Raw genomic sequence first — 19914 nt, 5'->3', positions numbered from 1 at the left:
GTTATAGTCCAACAGGTTTAATTGGAAGCACTAGCTTTCAGAGCACTGCCCCTTCATCAGGTGATTGTGAAGGAGCAGCGCTCTGAAAGATATTGCTTCCAAATAAACCTGTTGGACTATAACCTGGTGTTGCGTGATTTTTAACTTTGTACACCCCAGTTCAACACCGGCATCTCCAAATCCTGATTTAAAAGTGGAGATTGCCATCAATGGAGCTACAATTGACACCTCAAATACTTGAAGGCAGATCGGAAATCTGTCTTGTTTTGAACTGTAAATGATTCTGTTTTAATATTTTCTTATGGCACCTTGTAGCTATGTCAGCAGTGTAACAATGTAAATGTGATTACTGCTTGCTGAATGAAGTCTGTCTGTATGTATTATGCATACATCCTGCCTGGCCATTTCAAAGGGAATTGTTATTTTCTGTTTATAGGGCTTGCTCAGACACTGTTGCTTATTGGGTTGAGATTGCTTTTCATGATATTTCAGTAAGGTCGGTAACTGCAAGAGAGAGTGTGAGCCATTAAACATTATTGTTTATCCCTGGAAGAAAGGAGTCAGTTCTTATAACATGACTTTATCGTGAAAGAGGTAAAAACAAGGACTGCAGATGCTGGAAAACCAGATTCTACATTAGTGGTGCTGGAAAAGCACAGCAGGTCAGGCAGCATCTGAGGAACAGGAAAATCGATGTTTCGGGCAAAATCCTTCATCAAGAATAGAGGCAGGATGCCTGCAGAGTGGAGAGATAAATGAGAGGGGGTGGGGGTGGGGAGAAAGTGCATAGACTACAATAGGTGAATGGGGGTGGCGATGGAGGTGATCGGTCAGAGAGGAGGATGGGGAAGGTAGCAAAGAGTACAATGGGTGAATGGGGGTGGGGATGGAGGTGATAGGTCAGAGAGGAGGATGGGGAAGGTAACAAAGAGTACAATGGGTGAATGGGGGTGGTGATGAAGGTGATAGGTCAGAGAGGAGGATGGGGAAGGTAACAAAGAGTACAATGGGTGAATGGGGGTGGGGGTGGAGGTGATAGGTCAGAGAGGAGGATGGGGAAGGTAACAAAGAGTACAATGGGTGAATGGGGGTGGGGGTGGAGGTGATAGGTCAGAGAGGAGGATGGGGAAGGTAACAAAGAGTATAATGGGTGAATGGGGTTGCGGATGGAGGTGATAGGTCAGAGAGGAGGATGGGGAAGGTAACAAAGAGTACAATGGGTGAATGGGGGTGGTGATGAAGGTGATAGGTCAGAGAGGAGGGTGGAGTGGATAGGTGGAAAGGAAGATAGGCAGGTAGGACAGGTCATGGGGACAGTTTTGAGCTGGAAGTTTTGAACTGGGGTGAGGAGGGGGTAGGGGAAATGAGGAAACTGGTGAATTCCACATTGATGCCCTGGGGATGAAGTGTTCCACGGCAGAAGATGAGGCTTTATCATGAAAGACCCTATGATGAGTGATAGGTTACTGAAGACCATCCTGATGGCTTTGAATATTAGAGGCAATGTCAGCAGAGTTTAATTCTGAAAGAAGGCTTTTTGATCTTATTTGTCTTTCTGCCTTCTTCAAGGGATGGGTATTTTTTTCAGTGAATTCTCTTTCCAAGACAAATTAAGGAGAGTGGAAACAATCTGAGTATCTCAATAATTTCTGCATTCCAAGTTACAAGAGTGCGAGATGTTTTGAAAATTTTTTTTGTATGTAGAAACTTCTTTGATGTGTGCATCAGAAATCCATGGACATGTAATTTGGTTCATCAGACAGTGATCATTCACCCTATTGTGTCTGTGCTCATGCTGGAAGAGTCTCTCTCACTCCCCTACCTGTTCCTCAGAGTCCTACAGCTTTTCTTTCACTTTTGATAAGTCACCAATTGTCCTTTGAATGCCTCCATCACAATCTCAGGCAGAGACTGTAGTATACCACAAGGCCTGCAATCTCGTGAATCCTGCTGTGTTGCTCATGATTCTGCTTAAATTTGTTTCATGTAACAAGAACACAAAAGACAAGAATTACGGCAAGAGTTAAGAATCTGATACTCCATTCAAAAAGATTTTAGATAATCTGATTGTGATTTTAATTCTGCACCCTGGCCTGCCCCCATATCCTTTGTATTTCCATCCTGTTCAAAAATCTAACTCAACTTTGAACATATTCAAAGGTGCATAAATAACTCCACAGATCCTATTACCAAGGCAGACTTTACACGTGAACAGCCCTTGCGTCTTCTCAGTCAGCTATCAGAGTGTCGGTATCTCTGACACTCCCTCTTTTTCTCACCTGATACTCCTGTTTTTTTTTCTTTCTTTCTCTTTTTTAGTTTTTTCTTTTACAATTTTTTATTTTCCTCCAGGGGGTAGTGCTTATTTTTCCCCAGCATTCATGTCATGTGTGCGCAGGTGTAGGTGTATTCCACCACCAGAAAGAAAGGAAACACCAGATTGGCCAGTGACAAGCAATGCCCTTCTCAACAGAGGGCAATGCTGTGTGATCAAAAAAAAAGTGAAAGGGAGCACGGAGATTAAATTGAAATAGATTTTAAAGGGGGACAGATACTCCTCTTTTTATTTCTCAGTCAGGGCTTCCTGGGTGGACCAGATTAACAGCCCCAACCTGAGGAACTCATATTTTATGAGATGCATCTGGCTAACCTTGTTACAAACACTGCAGATGCTGCACTCACTTGGGAAGAGTATCCGACACACAAATGACTCTCTGTGAGAAACAAAAATAATGGCTCCCATTTAAGGCACGGATGAGGACACTCTAGAATCAAAGGACATAATCTCAGAGTAAGGGCTTGCCTATTTAAGATAGTGGTAGAACCATGAAACCATAGAACTGATACAGCACAAAAAGGGACCATTACACCTCAGCTTGTCCATGTCGACCCAAATACACCCAGATGCCCTTTCTCATCCCATCCTCCTGCATGAGGAAGAACTTTTCTGTCTCAGAAGGTAGTGGATTTGGGGAATTCATAGCAGGCTGTCGAAGTTAGGTCAGGAAATATATCCAAGACTGAGATAAACAGATTTTTAGTCAGCATAGAAATCAAGGGTTATGGGAAAAATGCAGGAAAGTGAAGTTGAGGATTATTAGATCATTGAATGGCACAGCAGATCGATGGGCCAAATGGCCTACTTTTACTCCTATGGTTAATGTAATAATACAATAATGATTAGTAGCTTTGGTTGGATAAGGTATATCTTGTTTTCCAAGGACTTCCTGCCAGATTTCTGATGTGAATGGGGGAGAGTATGATAACCTCAAAGTTTGGACATAAGGGAAAATGGCATTCTTGCATAGTAATAGCTGTACTGAGGGCTTGGTGCAATGTCAAAGGCATTTTAGATGAGGTCCCACCCCTCGGCCTGCTCGCGTGGATATAAAGATCCCATGACACGCAAAACCCTGGAGATCAGCCCAATGACCTGCTCAGTATTTGTCTGCCATTCAACATTCAAAGAAAGATAATCTTGGTCATTAACAGATAGCTATTCAAGGGAGTTTGCTGAATCTAAATTGGTTTTCCTTTTAAATAAAATTATTCACAAGATGAGGATGCTGCTGGGGAGGCACGATTTATTGCCCATTTCTAATTGCCCAGGAGGCAGTTAAGAGTCAACCTGCTGAGGGTGTGGAATCATCTACAGGTCAGACCAGGTAAGGTTGGCAGCTTCCATCCCTGAAGAGCATTAGTGAACCGGATGGATTTTTCCCAACAACTGTTTCATGATCATCATTAGACTCCTAATTCCAGATTTTTACTGACTTCAAATTCCACCATCTGCGAGAGTGTGATTTGAACCCGGGTCCCGCGAATATTACTTCGTTCTCTGGAACAACAGCCCAACAACAATATCACAAGTCTATATATTCCCCTATATATTACTATATTCCCTCTACTCCCCCTGTACTCTCAGCGGCTAGACTTTATTGCCTGTATTGTGGCACTCACTGGTTATGGAAAATAGCATAAAATTCGTGTCTCAGATTGATAACTTTCACGTGGTAATCAATGTAGCATATGCTCAAGTGTTCAGGAGGGAGCATGGAAATTGCATAGGATTCGTAATGCCGAACCTCATTGTAGCTGTGACTGGCAGGAGGTATATGGATCCAGTTGGATTTCAAGCTCGAATATAGCATCTACTACTCAGCCTGGTGTTACAGCTTAAAATTTCATGTGGTGTAAAGATAGTTTCAGACACTTCCTCAGATGTTGGGAATAAACATATTTGTATAGCAGAGAACCCAAGTAAGCTATGTTAAGGGACTTGTAGCTGAAGGCAGAAAAGACTTAACTGTTCTGCTTGGTGCTGCACTGTTTGAAGTGTAGATTGTATTACTTACTGGTGTTCAACAGCACTGACTGATGAAGGCAATCTAGTTTCACAACAACATCATTTCTGCACTCAGCACTGCTTGACCCCTTCCAGGCACCCGCTCTCCCATCACTTTCACCCCCTCGTGACTCAATTTATTTAAATTTTGATTGACTCATCCTTGCCTTCACCACGCAACCATTCACAAGCCTTCCAATTACAGCTATGTAGAAGCAGCTTTGACCAGGAGAATATTAAGAGAGGATTTTATTTTAGTGGAAGCTGCAGAATGCTAACTTTCAAGGTGGAATTGGATATGCCAGTGCAGGAGACAATGTCAGGATGATAACAATGTCTTTCAGAGGGACAGAGAAGGTGAGTAACACTGCTTCAACTTCAAGTAATACATTTGATGCCAAGTAAGTGAAACAGAGATAAAGAAAAAGTGTAAATTTAAAACTCTGTGTAGAATTTTAGCATTAATTCCAGTCTTGTACATACTGAATAAATTGTAAGCAGTATCTATCTTGGAACATTTGTTACGAATATCTAATCCTTCCACTGTTGTACAACAAAATGTTACATTCAAATGTAATATACATTTATATCTGTTTCTGACAGGGCTAGACAGGCTAAATGCAGGAAGGACGATCCCAATTATCAGGGATTCCCGAACCAGGGGAATCACACTCTAAGAATTTGGAATAAGTCATGAGGGGAAATTTCTTCACCCAGAGAGTGGTGTGTTTGTAAAATTCTCTGCCCTAGACAGCGGCCGAGCCCAGAATATTCCATGTTTTCAAGAAGGAGTAAGACATAGTTCTGAAGAAGGGTCACTTGACCCACAATGTTAACTCTGATTTCTCTCCACAGAGGCTGCCAGACCTGTTGAGCTTTTCCAGCAATTTGTGATTTTGTTTCTGATTTCCAGCATCCGCTGCTTGTTGGTTTTTCTTAGTTTGATATAGTTCTTCGGGCTAAAGGCTTAAAGCAGTGTGGGAGGAAAGTGGAAACAGGGCACTGAGTTAAGGGATGAGACATGATCATTTTGAATGGTGTAGGCTCAGAGGGCTGAATGGCCTACTGTTGTTCCTAGTTTCAATGTTCCTCCTGATATTGATATGACTGAAGCCATTGTTTTCAATCTCTGGTCCAAATTCCATCCTTAATTATTAACTCCACTCCTCTCCTTGGCAATAGTCTGAGCACAAACCAGACTTTTCCCATATCTGTATCATAGTTATTCAGGGAATATGTTACTGACCTCATTTTCATGCTATCTCTCAACCTGAGCTGAATTTTAATTTATTTGGCGAAGTTCGAGTTAAGTCAGATTTTTGGAGGGAGTCTTGTTGTAAACTCTCGTGAAATATCTTGGTGCGTGTCTTGTTAACCACCTAGCCCCATAGCATCCTTCACATCTAATTCAGGCCCATCATCCCTTACTCGCTTTCACCATCTCAGACCCCTATACTACAAATCCTGCCTGGCCACTGCACTCCAATAGAACCACCTCACCACCTGCACCTGCACTAACCATGCTATCCTCACTCAATCCCTCCCTCTCACTCATTCCAGGAGAAGACAAGTGGTTAAAAAGGTGTCCGACATTAGACTCCTCACCCACTACAAGGCGAGATTCCTGACCTAAGTAAGAGAAGATTGGGACCACTCTTGCACAAATGCCAAGATACCCATGTCACGTCACCGGGTAAACACCACTTCTCATTCCACTGCAACTCTCACAGTTACCCCAGCTGTCAGTGGCACGCCATTGCATGCTGATCCTAATTACTGGACATGATGCCTTCTCTCTCTCTTTTGTTTTATTGGCAGCATCTCCATCACTCCAGCAGTGAAACATTCCCCAGAAGCCAAGTCGTTGATTTATAAGGATGGGAGTATATTGGGATCTCAGAGGGGACATCGACAAGACTGCCTCCTGCACTCCCAACCAGCTCAGATACTGAATCCTTGGTTAAGCTTAGAGAGTGTGGGGGGCATAATCTGGTGAGCACCTCGTTGCGACAGTGCCACACTTGGTAGAGGGAGAAATGCCTCAGGCTGCTGGTACTCAGAGGGCTGCCAGAGAACGGGCACATGCTCAGCTCCTGGCAGGAGAGGACCCGGTGGTATCAGCAATCAGGGACTTTGTTCACAGGCACAGGGAGGGTTAGGAAGAGCAGACAGGACTATGGGAGGCAATGGCTCTCATTGCCCAGAGGCTGCAGCAGTGCAGCGGTCATGCCAATGACTAGCTGCCTCCAAGAATAGGTTGGCATCTGCCAAGGGCGACACCCTCAGGGTCTACTGGAGAGGCACATACCAACTTCCTCAGCCCAGACATTGGTCTTCAGGACAAGTTAGCATCGAGAACATGGGAGCACTCAATGTGCCTCTTCCTCATAAGGAGACAGGGAGTGCGAGGTGGCAACCTGCTATCAGAGGAATTCAACAGTCACGCAGAGCCTCAGGTGTCTCACCACTGCTCACTGCACGGGTGGCTAGGCCCTCTGCCTCCAACACTGCCCATCACACTCCAAATATGGGAAGTTCACTCTGAGAAGGGTCAACTTATATCTGTCAGGAAGACCCTTGGCATGTCTGACCCATCCAAACACAAATGCCCCTGCCCTTACCCAAACAAACTGCCAGGGCTAATAAGCTCCACAGCCAAGCATGTTCCCTTTACCCTAGCTGCAGACCTAGGGTCTACACAAAGATGCAATTGGAGGGAAATGAAGACACAAACACACTGCGGGTAAAGTGGTGACACAGGAAACAAAGTACTTACATTATTGGGCACATTTCCACAAAGTGCAATATTTTGACCTTACATCTGGTTGTTTATCTCTTTGTGGTAGCCTCGAATATCATTGCTGCAGCAGGATGGATACATTTCCGTCCACACCGATGATGGGGTGTCTGGGCTGAGAACCTGCCACCATGTGCAGAAACATGGGGTATACAGAGCGATGGGCCCTGCTGATACTATTGCCCCTTGTCTTACAATATCCCTATTCTTTCCCTGTCCTCTGTGCTGAGAGCTACTGGCGTGAACGAAGTGGTCAGTGATGACTGGAGGAGGGAAATGCAGAGCAAACAAGAGACTAATGCATTCAGGATTTGGGATCATTAGGGATCTGACAGGTCTGTGTCCAAAGCGTTATATGCATTTATAAGAAATAGGAGCAGGGTTAACCCATCTGGTCCCTCAAGCCTGCCTCTCCATTTAATAGGATCATGTCTGAGCGAACATACCTCACGTCCACTTTCCTGTCCTATACAGCTAGTTCTTGATTCCCCGACTGGTCAAGAATCTGCCTCAGCCTTAAATGTACACAAGGACTCTGCCCCCACAGCTCTCTATGGAGTCCCAAAGATTCACAACCCTTTGACAGACTGAATTCCTCCTCTTTTCAGTCTTAAGTCAGCACTCCTTTATTCAAGTCTATCCCCTCCGGTCCTTGACTGTCCCATGAGGGGAAACATCCTCTCAGCATTTATCCTGTCATGCCCCTTAAAAACCCCATATGTCTCAATGAGATCACCTCTCATTCTTCTGAACTCTGAGGAGTAGAGTCCTAATCTGTTTAACCTTGCTTGTCATTGTTGCTTGAACAATGAATTCAGGAGCAGGTGGGAAGACAGCAGGCAGACCACTCACTTGTTGGATTTAACATGCTATCTGCCCCACCTTCAAATCCACTCTGGGGGGACATGGTAAACTGCAGCTTAATATTTCCAAAAAAAAAGACAATGGAAGGAAATCTCTCTTTTTTGTTTTTCCTTTATCTGATATGAGCACTGGGTGGCACTGTTGGAGAGTCTGTCTACCATCCAGAATTGCATCCTGCCTGCATGCTCGGAGCAAGTTTTGACATTTTCTCCTGTTCACCAGACATATTATTGTTATTAAATTCGCATTTATGAAAATATAAGGTACCAGAAGAGAAAAGAAAATTGTCATTAAAGTCCCTTTTATTTCATCATGTTTTTGATTGCAAAGCTGGTTGTAACAATTGGTTGGAGAGCTGTTGTACTGTGACTTGCTACATCCCAGTTAAACACAGAATATGTTGTTAGATTAGTAATTGTTCAAGATCACTCTGTAGTCTCCAGTAATTGAAGATTAATCACGGGGACCCTGTTGTGAGCAAACCGAGATGTAAAGTCATTAGGACATTCAACAGAGTATTAGTTAACTAGAGAAAAAAATGCAGAAAGCTACAACAAAAATAACTTGGGGGTATTTGTGTATAAAACACAGAAAGCTAGCTCAAGGGTACAGTGGGTAATGGAAGGCTAATGGAATTTTGGCCTTTATTTCAAGAGGGTTGGAGTTTAAGAGTAGGAAAATGTGTCTGCAACTGTTCAAGGTGCTGGTGAGACCACATATGGAGTATTGTGAGTGGTTTTGATCCCCTTATTTAAGTTAAGGCATAATTTAATTGAAGGCAGTTTAAAGAAAGTTCACTTGGAGGATCCCTGGGATGGAAGGACTATCTTACCTGCAAAGGCCAAACCGATTGGAATGCTACTCAATGGAGTTTAGGAGAATGAGAGGTGATGTCATTGAAACATCGAGGATTCTTTAGGGATTTGGCAGGGTAAATGTGGAAAGGTTCTTTCCCCCTTGTGGAAGAGACATAACCAGAGGGTATAATATCAGAGGAGAAAATGAGAACTGCAGATGCTGGAGATCAGAGCTGAAAATGTGTTGCTGGAAAAGCACAGCAGGTCAGGCAGCATCCAAGGAACAGGAGATTCGACGTTTCAGGCGTAAGCCCTTCTTCAGGAATGAGGAAAGTGTGTCCAGCGGGCTAAGATAAAAGGTAGGGAGGAGGGATTTGGGAGAGGGGCGTTGGAGATGCGATAGGTGGAAGGAGGTCAAGGTGGAGTGGGGTGGGGGCAGAGAGGTTAGGAAGAAGATTGCAGGTTAGGAAGGCGGTGTTGAGTTCGAGGGATTTGACTGAGACAAGGTGGGAGGAGGGGAAATGAGGAATCTGGAGAAATCTGAGTTCATCCCTTCTGGTTGGAGGGTTCCGAGGCGAAATATGAGGCGCTCTTCCTCCAACCGTCGTGTTGTTATGGTCTGGCGATGGAGGAGTCCAAGGACCTGCATGTCCTTGGTGGAGTGGGAGGGGGAGTTGAAGTGTTAAGCCACAGGGTGGTTGGGTTGGTTGGTCCGGGTGTCCCAGAGGTGGTCTTTGAAAAATTCCGCAAGTAGGCGGCCTGTCTCCCCAATATAGAGGAGGCCACATCGGGTGCAGCGGATGCAATAGATGATGTGTGTGGAGGTGCAGGTGAATTTGTGGTGGATATAGAAGGATCCCTTGGGGCCTTGGAGAGAAGTAAGGGAGGAAGTGTGGGCGCAATTTTTGCATTTGTTGCGGTTGCAGGGGAAGGTGCCGGGAGTGGAGGTTGGGTTGGTGGGGGGTGTGGACCTGACGAGGGAGTCACTGAGGGAGTGGTCTTTTCAGAACGCTGATCGGGGAGGGGAGGGAAATATATCCCTGGTGGTGGGGTCCGTTTGGAGGTGGCGGAAATGACGGCGGATGATACGCTGTGTATAGAGGTTGGTAGGATGGTAGGTGAGAACCAGTGGGGTTCTGTCCTGGTGGCGGTTGGAGGGGCGGGGCTCAAGGGCGGAGGAGCGGGAAGTGGAGGAGATGCGGTGGAGGGCATCGTCGATCACGTCTGGGGGGAAACTGCTGTCCTTGAAGAAGGAGGCCATCTGGGCTATATGGTATTGGAACATTTCCCCTCCGCCCACCTTGTCTCTGTCAAATCCCTCGAACTCAGCACCGCCTTCCTAACCTGCAATCTTCTTCCTGACCTCTCTGCCCCCACCCCACTCTGGTCTATTACCCTCACTTGACATCCTTCCACTATCGCATCTCCAACGTGCTTCTCCCAAGTCCCTCCTCCCTACCTTTTATCTTAGCCTGATGGACACACTTTCCTCATTCCTGAAGAAGTGCTTATGCCCAAAACGTCGAATCTCCTGTTCCTTGGATGCTGCCTGACCTGCTGCGCTTTTCCAGCAACACATTTTCAGCTCAGGTATAATATCAGAATAAGGGGTCAGACATCAAAGGTAGAGATGAGAAAGATATGTTCCTCTCAGAACGGAGTGAATCTGCGGAATTCTTTATCACATAGTGCTGTCAAAGCTGGGCCAGATCAGATTGGCAGATTTCTAATCAGGGATGGAATGAAGGGTTATGGGGAAAAGGCTGGTAAATGCAGTTGAGGATTATCAGATCAACTATGATCACATCGAATGGCAGAGTGGACTTAATGTGCCAAATGGCCTACTTCTGCTTCTATGTCTTATGGCCATGGTACCCCTTGGCCTTGCCAGGTTTGTGGACATTTGGATTACACACTCAAATTCACAACTTATACATTCACGTATGTATATGTTCACTATTTTTAAATTAACCAATACTCTATTTCCCCACAAGTGTCTGACTTCACAACTGCAGGTGGTCTGGAGGCTGGGGAGTGAGGGGAAGGGAGATGGGTGTGGGGAAGGAAGTGGGGTAGGGTGAGGGGGAGAGTGCTGATAGGGGTCAGGGTGATGTTGATTTTACATTGCACAACACATCCAGAATGCATTCCCGTCTCGCTTGGAAGATTGTTGGTATCCGGGATGAAGATTAATGACCTTGATACTGACGTTGACCATGATCGATCTATGAAACAATTCTTCACGTGGGGAGCTATTATGTCTAGGATGTCCTTCTGTAGAGATATCACTCCTGCAAACCCAGTGACAATACTTAATCAGATATTCCCAATCGTCTGAATGTCCTTCACAAAAAGGTTCTCTTCCCTGTTAACTCAGGTAGTTTTGCCATAATCTCATCTGGGGGACTTTCAAGATCATAGCTCTGTTGAAACTAATACTTTCTTCCTGTGGTATCCTGTTTTTTCTGGATAAACAATTGCTTTTTGATTTGAAGAGCACTATTCCCATTTTTTGCAATGTCCTGGCAGATACTGACCATGTCCTGAATTCCTGAACATTGACTTGTTTGTCATGGAGTGGGCCGCATTTTCAAGCAAATCTTTATACTCTGTCTGCTGATGAATTGCAGTTGAAAAAAATGTAAGTTTCTTTTTTCTAGTTGATCATAAGGTAGCAGGTCATCATTGACCCTGTATTGCTGTCTTTCTAGTGAACTGGATATTTTCAAATCCTCCATTTGTGGTCCTAGATGGTTGCTGTTTCTTTAGGATTACATGTGTCATTGGTACAAATAACTTTCCTTTGGAAGATAAGGGATTGCCACGGTACATTTAAGCATGTGTTGTCTCATCATTAGCTGTATCAATTTGTTCAGTTTTGTTTCAGTCAAAGCTTCCTCAGTGAGTTCAGGTGGATTGTACTGCTCCTTTGTGTCTTCAGTATTTGCTTCCTCTGCCAAACTTTGCTGATGTTTGTCTCTTCTGATTAATGATAGGAGAATTTTCAAGTGCTGACAACCCTGTACGATTGCAGACTTCGCAATGAGTGAGGAGATTGTCAATCACTTTTGCGATCCCTGGTCACCATATTGCTGACTGAGCCATGCCTAAACACCTGGCTGTTCACCATGTGTTACTGGGGTATCCTTTTCAAAGCAATGTGGAGACACAATGCAACAGAGGGAAGCTGGGATAACTAGCGTTACGATATACTGTGGTAACGCACCACTAATTGATTTCTGCTATTCCCAGACCCGTACCAAATATTAATGTTCATTTTGAAAGTACACACAGTAATCCAATGTACTTGACATTAAGACCAAGGTTGTTAGAAATAATAGAATCACAGAATTATACAGTGTAAAATAAGCCTTTTAGCCCACAGTGGTTAGCACTGCTGCCTCACAGCACCAGGGACCTGGGTTCAATTCCCAACTCAGGCGACTGACTGTGTGGAGTTTGCACGTTCCCCCCGTGTCTGCGTGGGTTTCCTCCGGGTGCTCCGGTTTCCTCCCACAGTCCAAAAAATGTGCGAGTCAGGTGAATTGGTCATGCTAAATTGCCCGTAGTGTTAGGTAAAGGGGTTAATGTAGGGGAATGGGTGGGTTGCGCTTCGGCGGGTCGGTGTGGACTTGTTGGGCCGAAGGGCCTGTTTCCACACTGTAAGTAATCTAATCTAATCCAAATCTGAAAAAAAATACTACTACCTACACTGGTCCCACTTTCCACCACTTAGCTTATAACCTTGAAGATGATGACATTTTATGTGCTTATTTCCAAATGTGAAGTTTCCTGTCTCCCAGGCAGAGGAGAAAGTGAGGACTGCAGATGCTGGAGATCAGAGCTGAAAATGTGTTGCTGGAAAAGCACAGCAGGTCAGGCAGCATCCAAAGAATTTCTGAAGAAGGGCTCATGCCCAAAACATCAATTCTCCTTCTCTTTGGATGCTGCCTGACCTGTTGTGCTTTTCCAGCAACACATTTTCAGCTCTGTCTCCCAGGCAGAGCATTACAGATTTCCACTATCCTCTGAGAGAAAGGATGTTTCAAGAACCCCTCATACTGTTCATCTTAAAATTATATTCCCTTGTTATTGACACTTTACCTGAGGGGAAAAGCTGCTTTCTCTCTAACCCGTCCACGCCCCTCATAATCTTGTACACCTCCACCCAATCACCTCCCTTAATGTTCTCTGCTACAAAGAAAACAACCCAAGCTTATCCAGCCTCTCTTCATAGTTGAAGTGCTCCATCTCAGGCAACATCCTGATGAATTTCCTCTGCACTCCGTTCATTAGAATTGCACCTTCCTATAATGTGGTGACCAAAAGTGTACACTGTACTCCAGCCTAACCAAAGTTCTGTAAAGCTGTAACATGATCTCCCTGCTATTACAAAGTATACCATAACTGATAAAGGCAGGTCTCCCATACGCCTTCCTAACCTATGAACCGGTTCTGCTACCTTCAGGATTCCACTATTCATCTGAGCTTCTTGATGTCTTGCTAATCATTGTCCAGTCCCTTGTCTAGTTTCATCTTCAAAAGTGCATCACCACACACTTGCAAGGGTTATTTTATTTCTTTTTCTGATCTGTCCATTGAATCAGTCTGTTTATATCTTGCTGTAGTCTAATATCTTTCTACTCATGTCAATCACACAGCCAATCTTTGTGCAGACTTACTTATTATCCTCCCCATATTCTCAGTTTTTAATTTTGTGAATATCACAAACAAAAGAGGCCCAGCACTGATCTCTGTAGTACATCACTGCACATCTCCCTAAATGGAGATCAATTTCCTCCTTCACTATTCTCTCCAATAGCTTCCCTACCATGGAGGTGAGACTCTTTGGTCGATAGTTCGCCTCGACTATCTCTACTACCCTTCTTGTGAAGTGGAACCATGTTAACCCCCTCTAATCCTCTGGCACTTCCCTCATGGCCTGAGATGATTGAAAAAATTGTGTCAAGGTTCCTGTTCTTTCCTTTACATCTTCCAGAAGAACCTTAGGATGCAGAAAGTGCTGACTAGCCAAGAATTATTATTTATTACCAGTAATTAAACTATAGCCACTGGTAAACAAATAGAATATTGACATGTTGCACAACTAATTCAAACGATAATCCTCTTAATAAATTCTCCTTGACATTCACATACACAGAAACAGGCACACACACACTGCACATGCACGCGCGCGCACACACACAGACACGTGCGCATGCACGCACATACGCACACGCATACACACACACAGACACGTGCATGCACACAAACACATAAACACACACATACACAAAAGCACACGCATATACACACACACACACATTCACCCAGACTTGCAAATGCTAATCCATTCTCTCACTGTAGTCGTTGATAACCACCACATCCAGACACTTTACCTGCCCTCAGGTACATTCCATCTCAAGACCCTCTCTAAGTTACGACTGCTTTGTCCCCAGTGTGCATAGGAATCTCATAGCTTTTCTTTGGATAGTGTATGAACATCCAATATGGAATCAATCAAACCATTTCAAATATGAACTTTGATTTACAACCAGCAAACACAAAGATGACTGGAGTCTACAGGCCTCCCTACTGTGCAAACCGGACACCAGCTTCACCACCAAAGGCAACGTCGCCTTCCATGATGGTCTTCTGGATCCATCTCTCATCAACTGGAGCCTGGTGACTTTCAATACCCAGTGTAGCTGAGCTCTGTCATGTACAAACTGAGTTTACTCCTCTTCAACCTTCTCATCTTCCTCCTCAGAAGACTGTCTGCGTTCCCCCCAGCTCCTCAGCATCTCATACATTTCCTCTTGGACTGTTAAAATTGTACAGAGCATGGTGCATCAGGCTGATGCAATGCACTATGTCCAGACTATAATGGAGGAGCATAAAGTACATCAAGACTATAATTAATAGGGGCATAAAGTACATCAAGGAGAAAGTGAGGAGTGCAGATGCTGGAGATCAGAGTTGAAGAGTGTGGTGCTGGAAAAGCACAGCCAGTCAGGCAGCATCCGAGGAGCAGGTAAATCGACATAGCGATATGGACTACACCTCCTCCCACCCTGCCTCCTGTAAAAACGCTATCCCTCATTCCCAATTCCTCGCCTTTGCCTCATCCGATCCAAGGAGGATCAGTTTCACCATAGAACATCCCAAATGACCTCCTTCTTCAAATATTACAATTTCCTTTCCCACATGGTTGACGATGCCCTCCAGCGTATCTCCTCCAACCTTGAACCCCACCCCTCCAAACGCAACAAGGAGAGAACCCCACACCCCCGGCCCTCACTTTCTACCCCACCACCCACTGGATACATCGCATCATCTTCTGCCATCTCCACCACATACAAACAAACCCCACCACCAGAGAAATAATTCCCTCCCCACCTTAGCTGTATTCACTCCATGACTCCCTTGTTAGGTCCATGTCCCCCACCAACCCATCCTCCACTCTCGGCATCTTCCTGTGCCACCACAAGAAGTGCAAAACATGTGCCCACACTTCCCTGCCCACCTCCATCCAAGGCCCTGAAGGTTCCTTCCACATCTGACAGAGATTTCCCTGCATTTCCACACGTCATCTACAGTGTCTGTTACTCCCAATATGATCTCCTCTACATCGGGGAGACAGATCATTTCTGAGACCATCTCTGGGACACCCACACCAACCAACTCCACCACCCCATGGCTGAACATTTTAACTTCCCCTCTCACTCCACCCAGGATATGCAGTTCCTGGGCCTCCTCCACCACTAAATCCTAACCACGTAATACCTGGAGGATGAACACCTCATATTCCACCTTGGGGCCCTGCAATCATATGGGATCAATGTGGATTTCACTGTTTCCACAAATCCCCTCCCTCCAGATCAAACCTTCTATCTTGGCACCGCCCTCTTGAACTCTCCTACCTGTCCATCTTCTTTCCCATCTATCTGCTCCACCCTCCTCTCTGACATATCACCTTCACCCCCACCTTCATCTACCCTTTGCCCTCTCAGCTACCTTCCCCCAGCCTCACCTCCACCCCATTTATCTCTCAGCCCCCTTGGGCCACTAGTTTCATTCCTGATAAAGAGCTTATACTCAAAATGCCGATTCTCCTGCTCCTCGGATGTTGCCTGACCGATTGTGCTTTTCCAGCACCACAATCTTCGACACATAGAGCACAACAGCAAGGAGACACTTATATAAGACACTTGTTCGATGCGAGCTGGAGCATTGTTTTTGGTAATGGTGCTACACTATAGGACCATTGGAGAATGTTCAGGGATGAGATATGAGATAGATTGAAGAATTTGCGACTGCTCTCCTGAGAGAGAAGAAATCTGAGAGAGCCTCACAAAACCATGGATGTGCTGAGTAGATTAGATGGGGAGTAACTGCTCCTGCTATAATCAACAAGAATGTGAGGGCATAGTTTGAAACAGATTGGTAAAATAAGCATATGTGATTTGAGAAAAAAAACGCTTTCACGCAACAAAAGGTTAATGTGCAGGGCCTGGGAGTGTGGTGGAAATAGGTTCAATTGCGTCATTCAAGAGGATGACTATTTGGATGAAATAATGGGCAAGGAAATGGGGAAGAAGGATGAGATTGGCATTGGGTAACAGCACTCATTTAATGAGCCAGTGCTGGTACAATGAACCAAGTGGCCTCCTTTGGCACTGTGATTTCACTTCTGTGAATTTTCAGCAATCTGTTGGTTGTCTCTTCATGGTTTATATTTCTTTGGGATCTTTGGCATGCTTAATGTCTCTGTTGCACTGTTCGAGGCTGCTCTTTCTTGTGGAACAGTCACTGCTCTGATTCCCTTTCATCTTCAGCTTAGAATCCCTAGAGTGCAGAATCAGGCCATTCAGCCCATCAGGTTCACACCTACCCTCTGAAGAGTGTCCTGCCCAGACCCACACTGCCAACCTTAAATTTGCATTTCCCATGGCTGATCCACCTAACCTGCACATCCTTGGACACCATGGGCAATTTAGCACGGGTAATCCATTTAACCTGGACATCTTTGGATTATGGGAAGAAAGTGGAGCACCCAGAGGAAACGCACACAATCACATGGAGAATGTACAAACTCCACACAGACAGTCACTCAAGGGTGGAATCAAACCTGGGTCCCTGGCGATGTGAGCCAGCGGTGCTAACCACTGAGCCACTGTACCACCTTTAACCTAGCGTAATTCTCCCCCACCCTCAACATATCCTAAAAGTTCTTTGTTTACAATATCTATTTACAACATAATACTGAATACTGCCCTCGAATACTGTGTTTGTCTTTTGCTCCTATTAAACTCTCAATCACGTTTCTCTCTGCTCGACTGATGTCAGAGTAAATTCATTTTTTAAATCATCATCATCAATGGATTTAAATTCCATTATATGACAGACGGAACAGTAAAATGATTCTTAATAGAGCTGTTACCCATGTAAATTGGATGCATGGTTACATTTGGAGGGTGAACTGTCTGATTCCAGTCCTGCCTTCAGTTAGCATATCCCTCCTCAACAAAAGTTAACTCGTCAAATGCATAAACATTTTAAAATTACTTTTAATTCTTAACTTTTAATCCTTGTCTAGATATTGTGCATTTTCTTACAGTTTTTATCTTCTCCACGTTTAACTTCAGTTTCATTCATTTATTCCTCCCAACCCAACCTGCTCCATTTTCCCTGATTATCTTTCTGCTGAAAAGTGCAGCTGAAGTGGTAAATCAATCGATGACCCTGGATTCTGGTCGAATAAATTTGTCAGAGGCAATTGACAGGCAATCAGTGAACTATATAATCATTTTCTTCTGCTTTAATATACTATTTTTACACAAAAAGATGAATTCAATAAAGTGAAATGAGCTCTAAAATAGTTACAACAGTGTTCTTTGGTGAACACTGCTCATTTGACCCCTGCTTTCATTTATTCCTTTATCCTTTTGTTGTAGTACTGTGGGTCCTGTCACCACTGACTCAGTGCCAGTGGCTATGAAATGCTCGGACATGAGGAAGACCTAATTATATGCAGTCTACAAAGAGATTCACCACAGATCCTGTGTCCTTCTCGTGTACGATCAGCATGCCTTAATCTTTGCTTCTCAGATACAATAGGGTTTATTATAACTGCTTTGGTGAAACTGTTTGACTAGGATTTGGGTTGTGACCACTGATGTCCCCAGCTAAAATTGTTTCAGGATTAATTGAAATTGGAAACTAAGTAGGAGCCTTTTATTCCTTATAGTCCAGAATTGTAATCCATTGCCTCCTTGTACCCTTCTCATTAGCCCATCCGAAACACTGCTGCCCCCAGCCAAAATTGCACCAAATCCCTACCATCATTTATCTCTGTGTTTGCTGAGCTATGATGGTTACCAGTCCTGTACAGACTTGGTTTAAAATTCTCATACTTGCTTTCAAATCATTCCATGGCCTCTCCACCATCCTCTCCACATGTCTTCAATCTCGATCACTAGTGCTCTTCTACTTCCTTTGCAAGTACCTCTGCCTCTCTTCCTATCTCTTCCAATGTATATCTCTGCCATTAACACTATATTCTGCACTCTGTTGTGTTACTCTGATGCACTTTTCACTGTAGCTCAGCGCATGTGACAACAATCAATCAATCAATCAATAAATTAATCAATATCCTTTAACACTTCCCTCAAACCTTTTTCTTACTTCCTTTCTTTTGAACACTTGTCTTAATATTTTCTAATATGGCTCAGAGTCACATTTTGTGAACCAAGGCCCCTGTGCAGCACATTGGGTCAAAGATGCTATATAAATGTAAAGGTGTGTATTGAGGTGTACTCCCAAAGATGCACTCACCTTAATACCAGACATCCAAAACCCACCCTCTCTCTTGGGTGCCTGATCTCTCCCTGTCCAAACAGCCTGGTAATCTCTCCTTGGTGTGGGTTAGCATGTTACTGCTGCAATGTGTCTTTCTAATAACTGTTTTCTTTCTGAGTATGGCGGCCGTGAGCAGTACAACATGGATTGCAATCCAATCCATGGGTTCAAGTCTCATAACAACTGGAGGAATTTAAATTCAATTCACTGGTACGTCTGGAATCAATTCCAATCTCAAATAGACACAAAATCGTCAAATTGTCACAAAGGCTCCATCTGGTTCACTGATGTCCTTGGGTTGAGGGTGTAAGGTGGGGGCACACTGGGGGTTGGGGGGGGTGGGGTTAATCTGCTATTTGGCCTAACGATCACTCCAGACTCCCAATTATATGATCAAGACTTAAAGGGCCTACTAAGTAACTCAACTGTAGGTGTCTTATTCCTGCCTATGGGCAATTAAGGAATGGGCATTAAATACTGGAGGTGCTCACATTCTAAATGTAAATGATGAGTAAAGAATGAATTTTAAGATACAATTGGAGGAGTCTTTTACTTTTATTTTCCCAGTTTCTTCTGAAACATTTGAATACACTATATTCTACATAAAGCCACTTAATCGCTCTCTTTGGACTAGTTGCAGTCCTTTCCAGTAATCTGACTGTATTCACTTCCCTAATATATTAGTCACCTTGATGTGACAAGACTTGGGAAAGAGTTCAGATAACGTCGTTATGATTTAGTTATGGCTGAAGAGTTTGAAGCCTGGTTTCTGACTCAGGTGATGAAAAGCAAAATGCAGTGCCTCTAGGGTGGCATCTGTCATGCTGAGAAGCTAGATATCCTTATCGGTGTTAGCAAAACCAATTAGAGGCTATCTTCTTGCTGCAGTATCTTGTGATTCCAGAGCTAACCAGATATGCTAATGTTTCACAAATATCTCACTCCAGTAAAAACAAGAGTTGAATAATAAAAATACAGTGCACTCACGCTAATTCTGTTTCATAAACAGCCAAAATATGGAATAAATAATATATCATGCAATTCATTGGTAAATGTTTTATTTAAATTTCTTTGACCCTAGATAGTCTCATTGTAGCTATTGGTAGCCCAGGCAGCAATTTTGTTATTTTGCAAATCATCTTGGTTTTAAGTTCAAATATTTTTTATTAAGATATAAATTTGTCAACACTTATTATTTACTGATTTTAATTAACCTTCCTCCGCCTCCAATAGCCCTCTGGTTTCTCAGT

This window comes from Hemiscyllium ocellatum, chromosome 17, assembly GCF_020745735.1.
Source record: "Hemiscyllium ocellatum isolate sHemOce1 chromosome 17, sHemOce1.pat.X.cur, whole genome shotgun sequence".
Classification (NCBI taxonomy): Eukaryota; Metazoa; Chordata; class Chondrichthyes; order Orectolobiformes; family Hemiscylliidae; genus Hemiscyllium; species Hemiscyllium ocellatum.
The sequence above is the reverse complement of the archived record's forward strand: the minus strand, read 5'-3'. Positions refer to the sequence as shown.